Here is a 13388-nt window from a genome sequence, read left to right as displayed (position 1 = left end):
TTGGTCATCTTCAGCTGCTGCTGCTTTGTTGGTAGACACGAAGTGATCTGAGAGTCTCAGTTTCAGCTGCAGAGAATAATCACATCAGGGAAGAAGATGTGCCCATAACAAGTCAGCCTTTCTCTGCAATTATCTGGTTACATAGAGGAATTGTATGATTCCAGTACCTATATAATGCACATTTGTCACAGAAATTGTTCCTTACGGCCATACCACCCTGAATAAGCCCGACCTCGTCTGATCTCGGAAGCCAAGGAGGGTTGGGCCTGGTTAGTACTTTAATGGGAGACTGCTTGGGAATACCAGGTGCTGTAAGCATTTTCTCTTCTCTCTACAACCTGCATGTCTTTTGTTGCAACGTCTGATCACCCTGTGACACATGAGAAAGTTGGCCATCTTCAGCTGCTGCTGCTTTGTTGGAAGACACGAAGTGATCTGAGAGTCTCAGTTTCAGCTGAAGAGAATAATCACGTCAGGGAAGAAGATGTGCCCACTACACATCAGCCTTTCTCAGCAATTATCTGGTTACATAGAGGAACCGTATGATTCCTGTACTTATATAATGCACATTTGTCAGACACATTGTTTCTTACGGCCACACTACCCTGAACATGCCCGACCTTGTCTGATCTCGGAAGCCAAGCAGGGTTGAGCCTGCTTAGTACTTGGATGGGAGACAGCTTGGGAATACCAGGTGCTGTAAGCTTTTTCTCTTCTCTCTACCACCTGCATGTCTTTTGTTGCAACGTCTGATCACCCTGTGACACGTGAAGAAATTGGTCATCTTCAGCTGCTGCTGCTTTGTTGGCAGACACGAAGTGATCTGAGAGTCTCAGTTTCAGCTGGAGAGAATAATCACATCAGGGAAGAAGATATGCCCACTACACATCAGCCTTTCTCGGCAATTATCTGGTTACATAGAGGAACTGTATGATTCCAGTACCAATATAATGCACATTTGTCACAGACTTTGTTGCTTACGGCCACACCACCCTCAACATATCCGACCTTGTCCGATCACGGAAGCCAAGCACGGTTGGGCCTGGTTAGTACTTAGATGGGAGACTGCTTTGGAATACCAGGTGCTGTAAGCTTTTTCTCTTCTCTCTACCACCTGCATGTCTTTTGTTGCAACGTCTGATCACCCTGTGACACATGAGGAAGTTGGTCATCTTCAGCTTCTGCTGCTTTGTTGGCAGACACAAAGTGATCTGAGAGTCTCATTTTCAGCTGGAGAGAATTATCACGTCAGGGAACAAGATGTGCCCACTACACATCAGCCTTTCTCGGCAATTATCTGGTTACATAGAGGAACCGTATGACTCCATTACCTATATAATGCACATTTGTCACAGAAATTGTCGCTTACGGCCACACCACCCTGAATATACCCGACCTCGTCTGATCTCGGAAGCCAAGCAGGGTTGGGGCTGGTTAGTACTTGGATGGGAGACCGCTTGGGAATACAAGGTGCTGTAAGCTTCTTCTCTTCTCTCTACCACCTGCATGTCTTTTGTTGCAACGTCTGATCACCCTGTGACACATGAGGAAGTTGGTCATCTTCAGTTACTGCTGCTGCTTTGTTGGCAGACACAAAGTGATCTGAGAGTCTCAGTTTCAGTTGCAGAGAATGATCACATCAGAGAAGATGATTTGCGCGCTACACATCAGCCTTTCTCAGCAATTATCTGGTTGCATAGAGGAACCGTATGATTCCAGTACCTATATAATGCACATTTGTCAGAGACATTGTTGCTTACGGCCACACCACCCTGAATAAGCCCGACCTCGTCTGATCTCGGACGCCAAACAGGGTTGTACCTGGTTAGTACTTGGATGGGAGACAGCTTGGGAACACCAGGTGCTGTAAGCTTTTTCTCTTCTCTCTACCACCTGCATGTCTTTTGTTGCAACGTCTGATCACCCTGTGACACATGAGGAAGTTGGTCATCTTCAGCTGCTGCTGCTTTGTTGGCAGACACAAAGTGATCTGAGAGTCTCAGTTTCAGCTCGAGAGAATAATCACGTCAGGGAAGAAGATGTGCCCACTACTTATCAGCTTTTCTCGGCAATTATCTGGTTACATAGAGGAACCGTATGATTCCAGTACCTATATAATGCACATTTGTCAGAGACATTGTTGCTTACGGCCACACCACCCTGAACATGCCCGACCTCGTCTGATCTCGGACGCCAAACAGGGTTGTACCTGGTTAGTACTTGGATGGGAGACCTCTTGGGAACACCAGGTGCTGTAAGCTTTTTCTCTTCTCTCTACCACCTGCATGTCTTTTGTTGCAACGTCTGATCACCCTGTGACACATGAGGAAGTTGGTCATCTTCAGCTGCTGCTGCTTTGTTGGTAGACACGAAGTGATCTGAGAGTCTCAGTTTCAGCTGCAGAGAATAATCACATGAGGGAAGAAGATTTGCCCACTACAAGTCAGCCTTTCTCGGCAATTATCTGGTTACATAGAGGAACCGTATGATTCCAGTACCTATATAATGCACATTTGTCACAGACATTGTTGCTTACGGCCACACCACCCTGAACATGCCCGACCTCGTCTGATCTCGGTAGCCAAGGAGGGTTGGGCCTGGTTAGTACTTTAATGGGAGACTGCTTGGGAATACCAGGTGCTGTAAGCGTTTTCTCTTCTCTCTACAACCTGCATGTCTTTTGTTGCAACGTCTGATCACCCTGTGACACACGAGGAAGTTGGCCATCTTCAGCTGCTGCTGCTTTGTTGGAAGACACGAAGTGATCTGAGAGTCTCAGTTTCAACTGAAGAGAATAATGACGTCAGGGAAGAAGATGTGCCGACTACACATCAGCCTTTCTCAGCAATTATCTGGTTACATAGAGGAACCGTATGATTCCTGTAGTTATATAATGCACATTTGTCAGACACATTGTTGCTTACGGCCACACCACCCTGAACATGCCCGACCTCGTCTGATCTCGGAAGCCAAGCAGGGTTGAGCCTCCTTAGTACTTGGATGGAAGACCTCTTGGGAATACCAGGTGCTGTAAGCTTTTTCTCTTCTCTCGACCACCTGCATGTCTTTTGTTGCAACGTCTGATCACCCTGTGACACATGAGGAAGTTGGTCATCTTCAGCTGCTGCTGCTTTGTTGGCTGACACAAAGTGATCTGAGAGTCTCAGTTTCAGTTGCAGAGAATGATCACATCAGAGAAGATGATTTGCCCGCTACACATCAGCCTTTCTCGGCAATTATCTGGTTGCATAGAGGAACCGTATGATTCCAGTACCTATATAATGCACATTTGTCACAGTTATGGTTGCTTACGGCCACACCACCCTGAATATGCCCAACCTCATCTGATCTCAGAAGCCAAGGAGGTTTGGTTCTGGTTAGTACTTGGATGGTAGACATTCTGGGAATACCAGGTGCTGTAAGCTTTTTCTCTTCTCTCTACCACCTGCATGTCTTTTGTTGCAACGTCTGATCACCCTGTGACACATGAGGAAGTTGGTCATCTTCAGCTGCTGCTGCTTTGTTGGCTGACACAAAGTGATCTGAGAGTCTCAGTTTCAGTTGCAGAGAATGATCACATCAGAGAAGATGATTTGCCCGCTACACATCAGCCTTTCTCGGCAATTATCTGGTTGCATAGAGGAACCGTATGATTCCAGTACCTATATAATGCACATTTGTCAGAGACATTGTTGCTTACGGCCACACCACCCTGAATAAGCCCGACCTCGTCTGATCTCGGACGCCAAACAGGGTTGTACCTGGTTAGTACTTGGATGGGAGACAGCTTGGGAACACCAGGTGCTGTAAGCTTTTTCTCTTCTCTCAACCACCTGCATGTCTTTTGTTGCAACGTCTGATCACCCTGTGACACATGAGGAAGTTGGTCATCTTCAGCTTCTGCTGCTTTGTTGGCAGACACGAAGTGATCTGAGAGTCTCAGTTTCAGCTGCAGAGAATGATCACATGAGGGAAGAAGATGTGCCCACTACAAGTCAGCCTTTCTCGGCAATTATCTGGTTACATAGAGGAACCGTATGATTCCAGTACCTATATAATGCACATTTGTCACAGACATTGTTGCTTACGGCCACACCACCCTGAACATGCCCGACCTCGTCTGATCTCGGTAGCCAAGGAGGGTTGGGCCTGGTTAGTACTTTAATGGGAGACTGCTTGGGAATACCAGGTGCTGTAAGCGTTTTCTCTTCTCTCTACAACCTGCATGTCTTTTGTTGCAACGTCTGATCACCCTGTGACACACGAGGAAGTTGGCCATCTTCAGCTGCTGCTGCTTTGTTGGAAGACACGAAGTGATCTGAGAGTCTCAGTTTCAACTGAAGAGAATAATCACGTCAGGGAAGAAGATGTGCCGACTACACATCAGCCTTTCTCAGCAATTATCTGGTTACATAGAGGAACCGTATGATTCCTGTAGTTATATAATGCACATTTGTCAGACACATTGTTGCTTACGGCCACACCACCCTGAACATGCCCGACCTCGTCTGATCTCGGAAGCCAAGCAGGGTTGAGCCTCCTTAGTACTTGGATGGGAGACTGCTTGGGAATACCAGGTGCTGTAAGCGTTTTCTCTTCTCTCTACAACCTGCATGTCTTTTGTTGCAACGTCTGATCACCCTGTGACACATGAGGAAGTTGGTCATATTCAGCTGCTGCTGCTTTGTTGGCTGACACAAAGTGATCTGAGAGTCTCAGTTTCAGTTGCAGAGAATGATCACATCAGAGAAGATGATTTGCCCGCTACACATCAGCCTTTCTCGGCAATTATCTGGTTGCATAGAGGAACCGTATGATTCCAGTACCTATATAATGCACATTTGTCAGAGACATTGTTGCTTACGGCCACACCACCCTGAATAAGCCCGACCTCGCCTGATCTCGGACACCAAGAAGGTTGTACCTGGTTAGTACTTGGATGGGAGACATCTTGGGAATACCAGGTGCTGTAAGCTTTTTCTCTTCTCTCTACCACCTGCATGTCTTTTGTTGCAACGTCTGATCACCCTGTGACACGTGAAGAAGTTGGTCATCTTCAGCTGCTGCTGCTTTGTTGATAGACACGAGGTGATCTGAGAGTCTCAGTTTCAGCTGAAGAGAATAATCACATCAAGGATGAAGATGAACCCACTACAAGTCAGCCTTTTTCGGCAATTATCTGGTTACACAGAGGAACTGTATGATTCCAGTACCTATATAATGCACATTTGTCACAGTTATGGTTGCTTACGGCCACACCACCCTGAATATGCCCAACCTCATCTGATCTCAGAAGCCAAGCAGGTTTGGGCCTGGTTAGTACTTGGGTGGTAGACATTCTGGGAATACCAGGTGCTGTAAGCTTTTTCTCTTCTCTCTACCACCTGCATGTCTTTTGTTGCAACGTCTGATCACCCTGTGACACATGAGGAAGTTGGTCATCTTCAGCTGCTGCTGCTTTGTTGGCTGACACAAAGTGATCTGAGAGTCTCAGTTTCAGTTGCAGAGAATGATCACATCAGAGAAGATGATTTGCCCGCTACACATCAGCCTTTCTCGGCAATTATCTGGTTGCATAGAGGAACCGTATGATTCCAGTACCTATATAATGCACATTTGTCAGAGACATTGTTGCTTACGGCCACACCACCCTGAATAAGCCCGACCTCGTCTGATCTCGGACGCCAAACAGGGTTGTAACTGGTTAGTACTTGGATGGGAGACAGCTTGGGAACACCAGGTGCTGTAAGCTTTTTCTCTTCTCTCTACCACCTGCAAGTCTTTTGTTGCAACGTCTGATCACCCTGTGACACGTGAAGAAGTTGGTCATCTTCAGCTGCTGCTGCTTTGTTGATAGACACGAGGTGATCTGAGAGTCTCATTTTCAGCTGAAGAGAATAATCACATCAAGGAGGAAGATGAACCCACTACAAGTCAGCCTTTTTCGGCAATTATCTGGTTACACAGAGGAAGTGTATGATCCCAGTACCTATATAATGCACACTTGTCACCGATATTGTTGCTTACGGCCACACCACCCTGAATAAGCCCGACCTCGTCTGATCTCGGAAGCCAAGCAGGGTTGGGCCTGGTTAGGACTTGAATGGGAGACCGCTTGGGAATACCAGGTGCTGTAAGCTTTTTCTCTTCTCTATACCACCTGCATGTCTTTTGTTGCAACGTCTGATCACCCTGTTACACATGAGGAAGTTGGTCATCTTCAGCTTCTGCTGCTTTGTTGGCAGACACGAAGTGATCTGAGAGTCTCAGTTTCAGCTGAAGAGAATAATCACATCAGGGAAGAAGTTGTGCCCACTACAAGTCAGCCTTTCTCTGCAATTATCTGGTTACATAGAAGAAGTGTATGATTCCAGTACCTATATAATGCACATTTGTCACAGCTATTGTTGCTTACGGCCGCACCACCCTGAATATGCCTGACCTCGTCTGATCTTGGAAGAAAAGCAGGGTTGGGCCTGGTTAGTACTTGGATGGGAGACCACTTCGGAATACCAGTTGATGTAAGCTTCTTCTCTTCTCTCTACCACCTGCATGTCTTTTGTTGCAACGTCTGATCACCCTGTGACACATGAGGAAGTTGGTCATCTTCAGCTTCTGCTGCTTTGTTGGCAGACACGAAGTGATCTGAGAGTCTCAGTTTCAGCTGAAGAGAATGATCACATCAGAGAAGATTATATGCCCGCTACACATCAGCCTTTCTCGGCAATTATCTGGTTGCATAGAGGAACCGTATGCTTCCAGTAGCTATATAATGCACATTTGTCGGAGACATTGTTGCTTACGGCCACACCACCCTGAACATGCCCGACCTCGTATGATCTCGGAAGCCAAGCAGGGTTGAGCCTGCTTAGTGCTTGGATGGGAGACTGCTTGGGAATACCAGGTGCTGTAAGCTTCTTCTCTTCTCTCTACCACCTGCATGTCTTTTGTTGCAACGTCTGATCACCCTGTGACACGTGAAGAAGTTGGTCATCTTCAGCTGCTGCTGCTTTGTTGATAGACACGAGGTGATCTGAGAGTCTCATTTTCAGCTGAAGAGAATAATCACATCAAGGAGGAAGATGAACCCACTACAAGTCAGCCTTTTTCGGCAATTATCTGGTTACACAGAGGAAGTGTATGATCCCAGTACCTATATAATGCACATTTGTCACAGCTATTGTTGCTTACGGCCACACCACCCTGAATAAGCCCGACCTCGTCTGATCTCGGAAGCCAAGCAGGGTTGGGCCTGGTTAGGACTTGAATGGGAGACCGCTTGGGAATACCAGGTGCTGTAAGCTTTTTCTCTTCTCTATACCACCTGCATGTCTTTTGTTGCAACGTCTGATCACCCTGTTACACATGAGGAAGTTGGTCATCTTCAGCTTCTGCTGCTTTGTTGGCAGACACGAAGTGATCTGAGAGTCTCAGTTTCAGCTGAAGAGAATAATCACATCAGGGAAGAAGTTGTGCCCACTACAAGTCAGCCTTTCTCTGCAATTATCTGGTTACATAGAAGAAGTGTATGATTCCAGTACCTATATAATGCACATTTGTCACAGCTATTGTTGCTTACGGCCGCACCACCCTGAATATGCCTGACCTCGTCTGATCTTGGAAGAAAAGCAGGGTTGGGCCTGGTTAGTACTTGGATGGGAGACCACTTCGGAATACCAGGTGATGTAAGCTTCTTCTCTTCTCTCTACCACCTGCATGTCTTTTGTTGCAACGTCTGATCACCCTGTGACACATGAGGAAGTTGGTCATCTTCAGCTTCTGCTGCTTTGTTGGCAGACACGAAGTGATCTGAGAGTCTCAGTTTCAGCTGAAGAGAATGATCACATCAGAGAAGATTATATGCCCGCTACACATCAGCCTTTCTCGGCAATTATCTGGTTGCATAGAGGAACCGTATGCTTCCAGTACCTATATAATGCACATTTGTCAGAGACATTGTTGCTTACGGCCACACCACCCTGAACATGCCCGACCTCGTATGATCTCGGAAGCCAAGCAGGGTTGAGCCTGCTTAGTGCTTGGATGGGAGACTGCTTGGGAATACCAGGTGCTGTAAGCTTCTTCTCTTCTCTCTACCACCTGCATGTCTTTTGTTGCAACGTCTGATCACCCTGTGACACATGAGGAAGTTGGTCATCTTCAGCTGCTGCTGCTTTGTTGGCAGACACAAAGTGATCTGAGAGTCTCAGTTTCAGCTACAGAGAATAATCACGTCAGGGAAGAAGATGTGCCCACTACAAGTCAGCCTTTCTCTGCAATTATCTGGTTACATAGAAGAAGTGTATGATTCCAGTACCTATATAATGCACATTTGTCACAGCTATTGTTGCTTACGGCCGCACCACCCTGAATATGCCTGACCTCGTCTGATCTTGGAAGAAAAGCAGGGTTGGGCCTGGTTAGTACTTGGATGGTGGACTATCTGGGAATACCAGGTGCTGTAAGCTTCTTCTCTTCTCTCTACCACCTGCATGTCTTTTGTTGCAACGTCTGATCACCCTGTGACACATGAGGAAGTTGGTCATCTTCAGCTGCTGCTGCTTTGTTGGCAGACACAAAGTGATCTGAGAGTCTCAGTTTCAGCTACAGAGAATAATCACGTCAGGGAAGAAGATGTGCCCACTACAAGTCAGCCTTTCTCTGCAATTATCTGGTTACATAGAAGAAGTGTATGATTCCAGTACCTATATAATGCACATTTGTCACAGCTATTGTTGCTTACGGCCGCACCACCCTGAATATGCCTGACCTCGTCTGATCTTGGAAGAAAAGCAGGGTTGGGCCTGGTTAGTACTTGGATGGTGGACTATCTGGGAATACCAGGTGCTGTAAGCTGATTCTCTTCTCTCTACCACCTCCATGTCTTTTGTTGCAACGTCTGATCACCCTGTGACACATGAGGAAGTTGGTCATCTTCAGCTGCTGCTGCTTTGTTGGCAGACACAAAGTGATCTGAGAGTCTCAGTTTCAGCTGCAGAGAATAATCACGTCAGGGAAGAAGATGTGCCCACTACACATCAGCCTTTCTCGGAAATGATCTGGTTGCATAGAGGAACCGTATGATTCCAGTACCTATATAATGCACATTTGTCAGAGACATTGTTGCTTACGGCCACACCACCCTGAACATACCCGACCTCGTCTGATCTCGGAAGCCAAGGAGGGTTGGGCGTGGTTAGTACTTGGATGGAAGACCTCTTGGGAATACCAGGTGCTGTAAGCTTTTTCTTTTCTCTCGACCACCTGCATGTCTTTTGTTGCAACGTCTGATCACCCTGTGACACATGAGGAAGGTGGTCATCTTCAGCTTCTGCTGCTTTGTTGGCAGACACGAAGTGATCTGAGAGTCTCAGTTTCAGCTGCAGAGAATGATCACATGAGGGAAGAAGATGAACCCACTACAAGTCAGCCTTTCTCGGCAATTATCTGGTTACATAGAGGAACCGTATGATTCCAGTACCTATATAATGCACATTTGTCACAGACATTGTTGCTTACGGCCACACCACCCTGAACATGCCCGACCTCGTCTGATCTCGGTAGCCAAGGAGGGTTGGGCCTGGTTAGTACTTGGATGGGAGACCACTTGGGAATACCAGGAGCTGTAAGCTTTTTGTCTTCTCTCGACCACCTGCATGTCTTTTGTTGCAACGTCTGATCACCCTGTGACACATGAGGAAGTTGGTCATCTTCAGCTGCTGCTGCTTTGTTGGCAGACACGAAGTGATCTGAGAGTCTCAGTTTCAGCTGCAGAGAATGATCACATCAGGGAAGAAGATGTGCCCATAACAAGTCAGCCTTTCTCTGCAATTATCTGGTTACATAGAGGAATTGTATGATTCCAGTACCTATATAATGCACATTTGTCACAGAAATTGTTCCTTACGGCCACACCACCCTGAATAAGCCCGACCTCGTCTGATCTCGGAAGCCAAGGAGGGTTGGGCCTGGTTAGTACTTTAATGGGAGACTGCTTGGGAATACCAGGTGCTGTAAGCGTTTTCTCTTCTCTCTACAACCTGCATGTCTTTTCTTGCAACGTCTGATCACCCTGTGACACATGAGGAAGTTGGCCATCTTCAGCTGCTGCTGCTTTGTTGGAAGACACGAAGTGATCTGAGAGTCTCAGTTTCAACTGAAGAGAATAATCACGTCAGGGAAGAAGATGTGCCCACTACACATCAGCCTTTCTCAGCAATTATCTGGTTACATAGAGGAACCGTATGATTCCTGTACTTATATAATGCACTTTTGTCAGACACATTGTTGCTTACGGCCACACCACCCTGAACATACCCGACCTCGTCTGATCTCGGAAGCCAAGCAGGGTTGAACCTGCCTAGTACTTGGATGGGAGACTGCTTGGGAATACCAGGTGCTGTAAGCGTTTTCTCTTCTCTCTACAACCTGCATGTCTTTTGTTGCAACGTCTGATCACCCTGTGACACATGAGGAAGTTGGTCATCTTCAGCTGCTGCTGCTTTGTTGGCTGACACAAAGTGATCTGAGAGTCTCAGTTTCGGTTGCAGAGAATGATCACATCAGAGAAGATGATTTGCCCGCTACACATCAGCCTTTCTCGGCAATTATCTGGTTGCATAGAGGAACCGTATGATTCCAATACCTATATAATGCACATTTGTCAGAGACATTGTTGCTTACGGCCACACCACCTTGAATAAGCCCGACCTCGTCTGATCTCGGACACCAAGAAGGTTGTACCTGGTTAGTACTTGGATGGGAGACAGCTTGGGAATACCAGGTGCTGTAAGCTTTTTCTCTTCTCTCTACCACCTGCATGTCTTTTGTTGCAACGTCTGATCACCCTGTGACACGTGAAGAAGTTGGTCATCTTCAGCTGCTGCTGCTTTGTTGATAGACACGAGGTGATCTGAGAGTCTCAGTTTCAGCTGAAGAGAATAATCACATCAAGGAGGAAGATGATGTGCCCACTACAAGTCAGCCTTTTTCGGCAATTATCTGGTTACACAGAGGAAGTGTATGATTCCAGTACCTATATAATGCACATTTGTCACCGATATTGTTGCTTACGGCCGCACCACCCTGAATATACCTGACCTCGTCTGATCTTGGAAGAAAAGCAGGGTTGGGCCTCGTTAGTATTTGGATGGGAGACCACTTCGGAATACGAGGTGCTGTAAGCTTTTTCTCTTCTCTGTACCACCTGCATGTCTTTTGTTGCAACGTCTGATCACCCTGTGACACATGAGGAAGTTGGTCATCTTCAGCTTCTGCTGCTTTGTTGGCAGACACAAAGTGATCTGAGAGTCTCAGTTTCAGCTCGAGAGAATAATCACGTCAGGGAAGAAGATGTGCCCACTACTTATCAGCTTTTCTCGGCAATTATCTGGTTACATAGAGGAACTGTATGATTCCAGTACCTATATAATGCACATTTGTCACAGTTATGGTTGCTTACGGCCACACCACCCTGAATATGCCTGACCACGTCTGATCTCGGAAGCCAAGCAGGTTTGGGCCTGGTTAGTACTTGGATGGTAGAATATCTGGGAATACCAGGTGCTGTAAGCTGATTCTCTTCTCTCTACCACCTGCATGTCTTTTGTTGCAACGTCTGATCACCCTGTGACACATGAGGAAGTTGGTCATCTTCAGCTGCTGCTGCTGTGTTGGCAGACACAAAGTGATCTGAGAGTCTCAGTTTCAGCTGCAGAGAATAATCACGTCAGGGCAGAAGATGTGCCCACTACACATCAGCCTTTCTCGGAAATGATCTGGTTGCATAGAGGAACCGTATGATTCCAGTACCTATATAATGCACATTTGTCAGAGACATTGTTGCTTACGGCCACACCACCCTGAACATACCCGACCTTGTCTGATCTCGGAAGCCAAGGAGGGTTGGGCGTGGTTAGTACTTGGATGGAAGACCTCTTGGGAATACCAGGTGCTGTAAGCTTTTTCTCTTCTCTCGACCACCTGCATGTCTTTTGTTGCAACGTCTGATCACCCTGTGACACATGAGGAAGGTGGTCATCTTCAGCTGCTGCTGCTTTGTTGGCAGACACGAAGTGATCTGAGAGTCTCAGTTTCAGCTGCAGAGAATGATCACATGAGGGATGAAGATTTGTCCACTACAAGTCAGCCTTTCTCGGCAATTATCTGGTTACATAGAGGAACCGTATGATTCCAGTACCTATATAATGCACATTTGTCACAGACATTGTTGCTTACGGCCACACCACCCTGAACATGCCCGACCTCGTCTGATCTCGGTAGCCAAGGAGGGTTGGGCCTGGTTAGTACTTAAATGGGAGACCGCTTGGGAATACCAGGAGCTGTAAGCTTTTTGTCTTCTCTCGACCACCTGCATGTCTTTTGTTGCAACGTCTGATCACCCTGTGACACATGAGGAAGTTGGTCATCTTCAGCTGCTGCTGCTTTGTTGGCAGACACGAAGTGATCTGAGAGTCTCAGTTTCAGCTGCAGAGAATAATCACATCAGGGAAGAAGATGTGCCCATAACAAGTCAGCCTTTCTCTGCAATTATCTGGTTACATAGAGGAATTGTATGATTCCAGTACCTATATAATGCACATTTGTCACAGAAATTGTTCCTTACGGCCACACCACCCTGAATATGCCCGACCTCGTCTGATCTCGGAAGCCAAGGAGGGTTGGGCCTGGTTAGTACTTTAATGGGAGACTGCTTGGGAATACCAGGTGCTGTAAGCGTTTTCTCTTCTCTCTACCACCTGCATGTCTTTTGTTGCAACGTCTGATCACCCTGTGACACATGAGGAAGTTGGCCATCTTCAGCTGCTGCTGCTTTGTTGGCAGACACGAAGTGATCTGAGAGTCTCAGTTTCAGTTGCAGAGAATGATCACATCAGAGAAGATGATTTGCCCGCTACACATCAGCCTTTCTCGGCAATTATCTGGTTGCATAGAGGAACCGCATGATTCAAGTACCTATATAATGCACATTTGTCAGAGACATTGTTGCTTACGGCCACACCACCCTGAATAAGCCCGACCTCGTCTGATCTCGGACGCCAAGCAGGGTTGTACCTGGTTAGTACTTGGATGGGAGACAGCTTGGGAATACCAGGTGCTGTAAGCTTTTTCTCTTCTCTCTACCACCTGCATGTCTTTTGTTGCAACGTCTGATCACCCTGTGACACGTGAAGAAGTTGGTCATCTTCAGCTGCTGCTGCTTTGTTGGAAGACACGAAGTGAACTGAGAATCTCAGTTTCAGCTGAAGAGAATAATCACGTCAGGGAAGAAGATGTGCCCACTACACATCAGCCTTTCTCATCAATTATCTGGTTACATAGAGGAACCGTATGATTCCTGTACTTATATAATGCACATTTGTCACAGA

The 13388-nt window shown here is 46.8% G+C and overlaps 32 pseudogenes; all 32 read left to right on the top strand.

The window, feature by feature from the left end:
• The first annotated feature begins 199 nt into the window (after positions 1–199).
• Positions 200–318, top strand: LOC140318329 (5S ribosomal RNA; annotated as a pseudogene).
• A 269-nt stretch (positions 319–587) lies between these two features.
• LOC140294928 (5S ribosomal RNA) lies at positions 588–706 on the top strand (annotated as a pseudogene).
• Positions 707–975: 269 nt separating this feature from the next.
• Positions 976–1094, top strand: LOC140295506 (5S ribosomal RNA; annotated as a pseudogene).
• A 269-nt stretch (positions 1095–1363) lies between these two features.
• LOC140299883 (5S ribosomal RNA) lies at positions 1364–1482 on the top strand (annotated as a pseudogene).
• A 272-nt stretch (positions 1483–1754) lies between these two features.
• LOC140292580 (5S ribosomal RNA) lies at positions 1755–1873 on the top strand (annotated as a pseudogene).
• Positions 1874–2142: 269 nt separating this feature from the next.
• Positions 2143–2261, top strand: LOC140304062 (5S ribosomal RNA; annotated as a pseudogene).
• Positions 2262–2530: 269 nt separating this feature from the next.
• On the top strand, positions 2531–2649 carry LOC140315371 (5S ribosomal RNA; annotated as a pseudogene).
• A 269-nt stretch (positions 2650–2918) lies between these two features.
• On the top strand, positions 2919–3037 carry LOC140287776 (5S ribosomal RNA; annotated as a pseudogene).
• A 657-nt stretch (positions 3038–3694) lies between these two features.
• LOC140292579 (5S ribosomal RNA) lies at positions 3695–3813 on the top strand (annotated as a pseudogene).
• A 269-nt stretch (positions 3814–4082) lies between these two features.
• Positions 4083–4201, top strand: LOC140315349 (5S ribosomal RNA; annotated as a pseudogene).
• Positions 4202–4470: 269 nt separating this feature from the next.
• LOC140291152 (5S ribosomal RNA) lies at positions 4471–4589 on the top strand (annotated as a pseudogene).
• Positions 4590–5245: 656 nt separating this feature from the next.
• Positions 5246–5364, top strand: LOC140293885 (5S ribosomal RNA; annotated as a pseudogene).
• Positions 5365–5633: 269 nt separating this feature from the next.
• On the top strand, positions 5634–5752 carry LOC140296431 (5S ribosomal RNA; annotated as a pseudogene).
• Positions 5753–6021: 269 nt separating this feature from the next.
• LOC140300165 (5S ribosomal RNA) lies at positions 6022–6140 on the top strand (annotated as a pseudogene).
• A 269-nt stretch (positions 6141–6409) lies between these two features.
• On the top strand, positions 6410–6528 carry LOC140293965 (5S ribosomal RNA; annotated as a pseudogene).
• A 269-nt stretch (positions 6529–6797) lies between these two features.
• LOC140289113 (5S ribosomal RNA) lies at positions 6798–6916 on the top strand (annotated as a pseudogene).
• A 269-nt stretch (positions 6917–7185) lies between these two features.
• Positions 7186–7304, top strand: LOC140300164 (5S ribosomal RNA; annotated as a pseudogene).
• A 269-nt stretch (positions 7305–7573) lies between these two features.
• LOC140283210 (5S ribosomal RNA) lies at positions 7574–7692 on the top strand (annotated as a pseudogene).
• Positions 7693–7961: 269 nt separating this feature from the next.
• On the top strand, positions 7962–8080 carry LOC140289112 (5S ribosomal RNA; annotated as a pseudogene).
• Positions 8081–8349: 269 nt separating this feature from the next.
• On the top strand, positions 8350–8468 carry LOC140278922 (5S ribosomal RNA; annotated as a pseudogene).
• A 269-nt stretch (positions 8469–8737) lies between these two features.
• LOC140278913 (5S ribosomal RNA) lies at positions 8738–8856 on the top strand (annotated as a pseudogene).
• Positions 8857–9125: 269 nt separating this feature from the next.
• Positions 9126–9244, top strand: LOC140300490 (5S ribosomal RNA; annotated as a pseudogene).
• Positions 9245–9513: 269 nt separating this feature from the next.
• On the top strand, positions 9514–9632 carry LOC140299642 (5S ribosomal RNA; annotated as a pseudogene).
• Positions 9633–9901: 269 nt separating this feature from the next.
• LOC140288552 (5S ribosomal RNA) lies at positions 9902–10020 on the top strand (annotated as a pseudogene).
• Positions 10021–10289: 269 nt separating this feature from the next.
• Positions 10290–10408, top strand: LOC140319404 (5S ribosomal RNA; annotated as a pseudogene).
• Positions 10409–10677: 269 nt separating this feature from the next.
• On the top strand, positions 10678–10795 carry LOC140296992 (5S ribosomal RNA; annotated as a pseudogene).
• Positions 10796–11067: 272 nt separating this feature from the next.
• LOC140279285 (5S ribosomal RNA) lies at positions 11068–11186 on the top strand (annotated as a pseudogene).
• Positions 11187–11455: 269 nt separating this feature from the next.
• LOC140291239 (5S ribosomal RNA) lies at positions 11456–11574 on the top strand (annotated as a pseudogene).
• Positions 11575–11843: 269 nt separating this feature from the next.
• LOC140268995 (5S ribosomal RNA) lies at positions 11844–11962 on the top strand (annotated as a pseudogene).
• A 269-nt stretch (positions 11963–12231) lies between these two features.
• LOC140306079 (5S ribosomal RNA) lies at positions 12232–12350 on the top strand (annotated as a pseudogene).
• Positions 12351–12619: 269 nt separating this feature from the next.
• Positions 12620–12738, top strand: LOC140275577 (5S ribosomal RNA; annotated as a pseudogene).
• Positions 12739–13007: 269 nt separating this feature from the next.
• On the top strand, positions 13008–13126 carry LOC140290534 (5S ribosomal RNA; annotated as a pseudogene).
• Positions 13127–13388: the final 262 nt, after the last annotated feature.

This window comes from Leuresthes tenuis, unplaced genomic scaffold (genome assembly GCF_036924035.1).
Source record: "Leuresthes tenuis unplaced genomic scaffold, fLeuTen1.0.hap1 SCAF_1, whole genome shotgun sequence".
NCBI classification, from domain to species: domain Eukaryota; kingdom Metazoa; phylum Chordata; class Actinopteri; order Atheriniformes; family Atherinopsidae; genus Leuresthes; species Leuresthes tenuis.
Note: the sequence above shows the minus strand (reverse complement) of the source record. Positions and strands in the feature narration are given on the sequence as shown.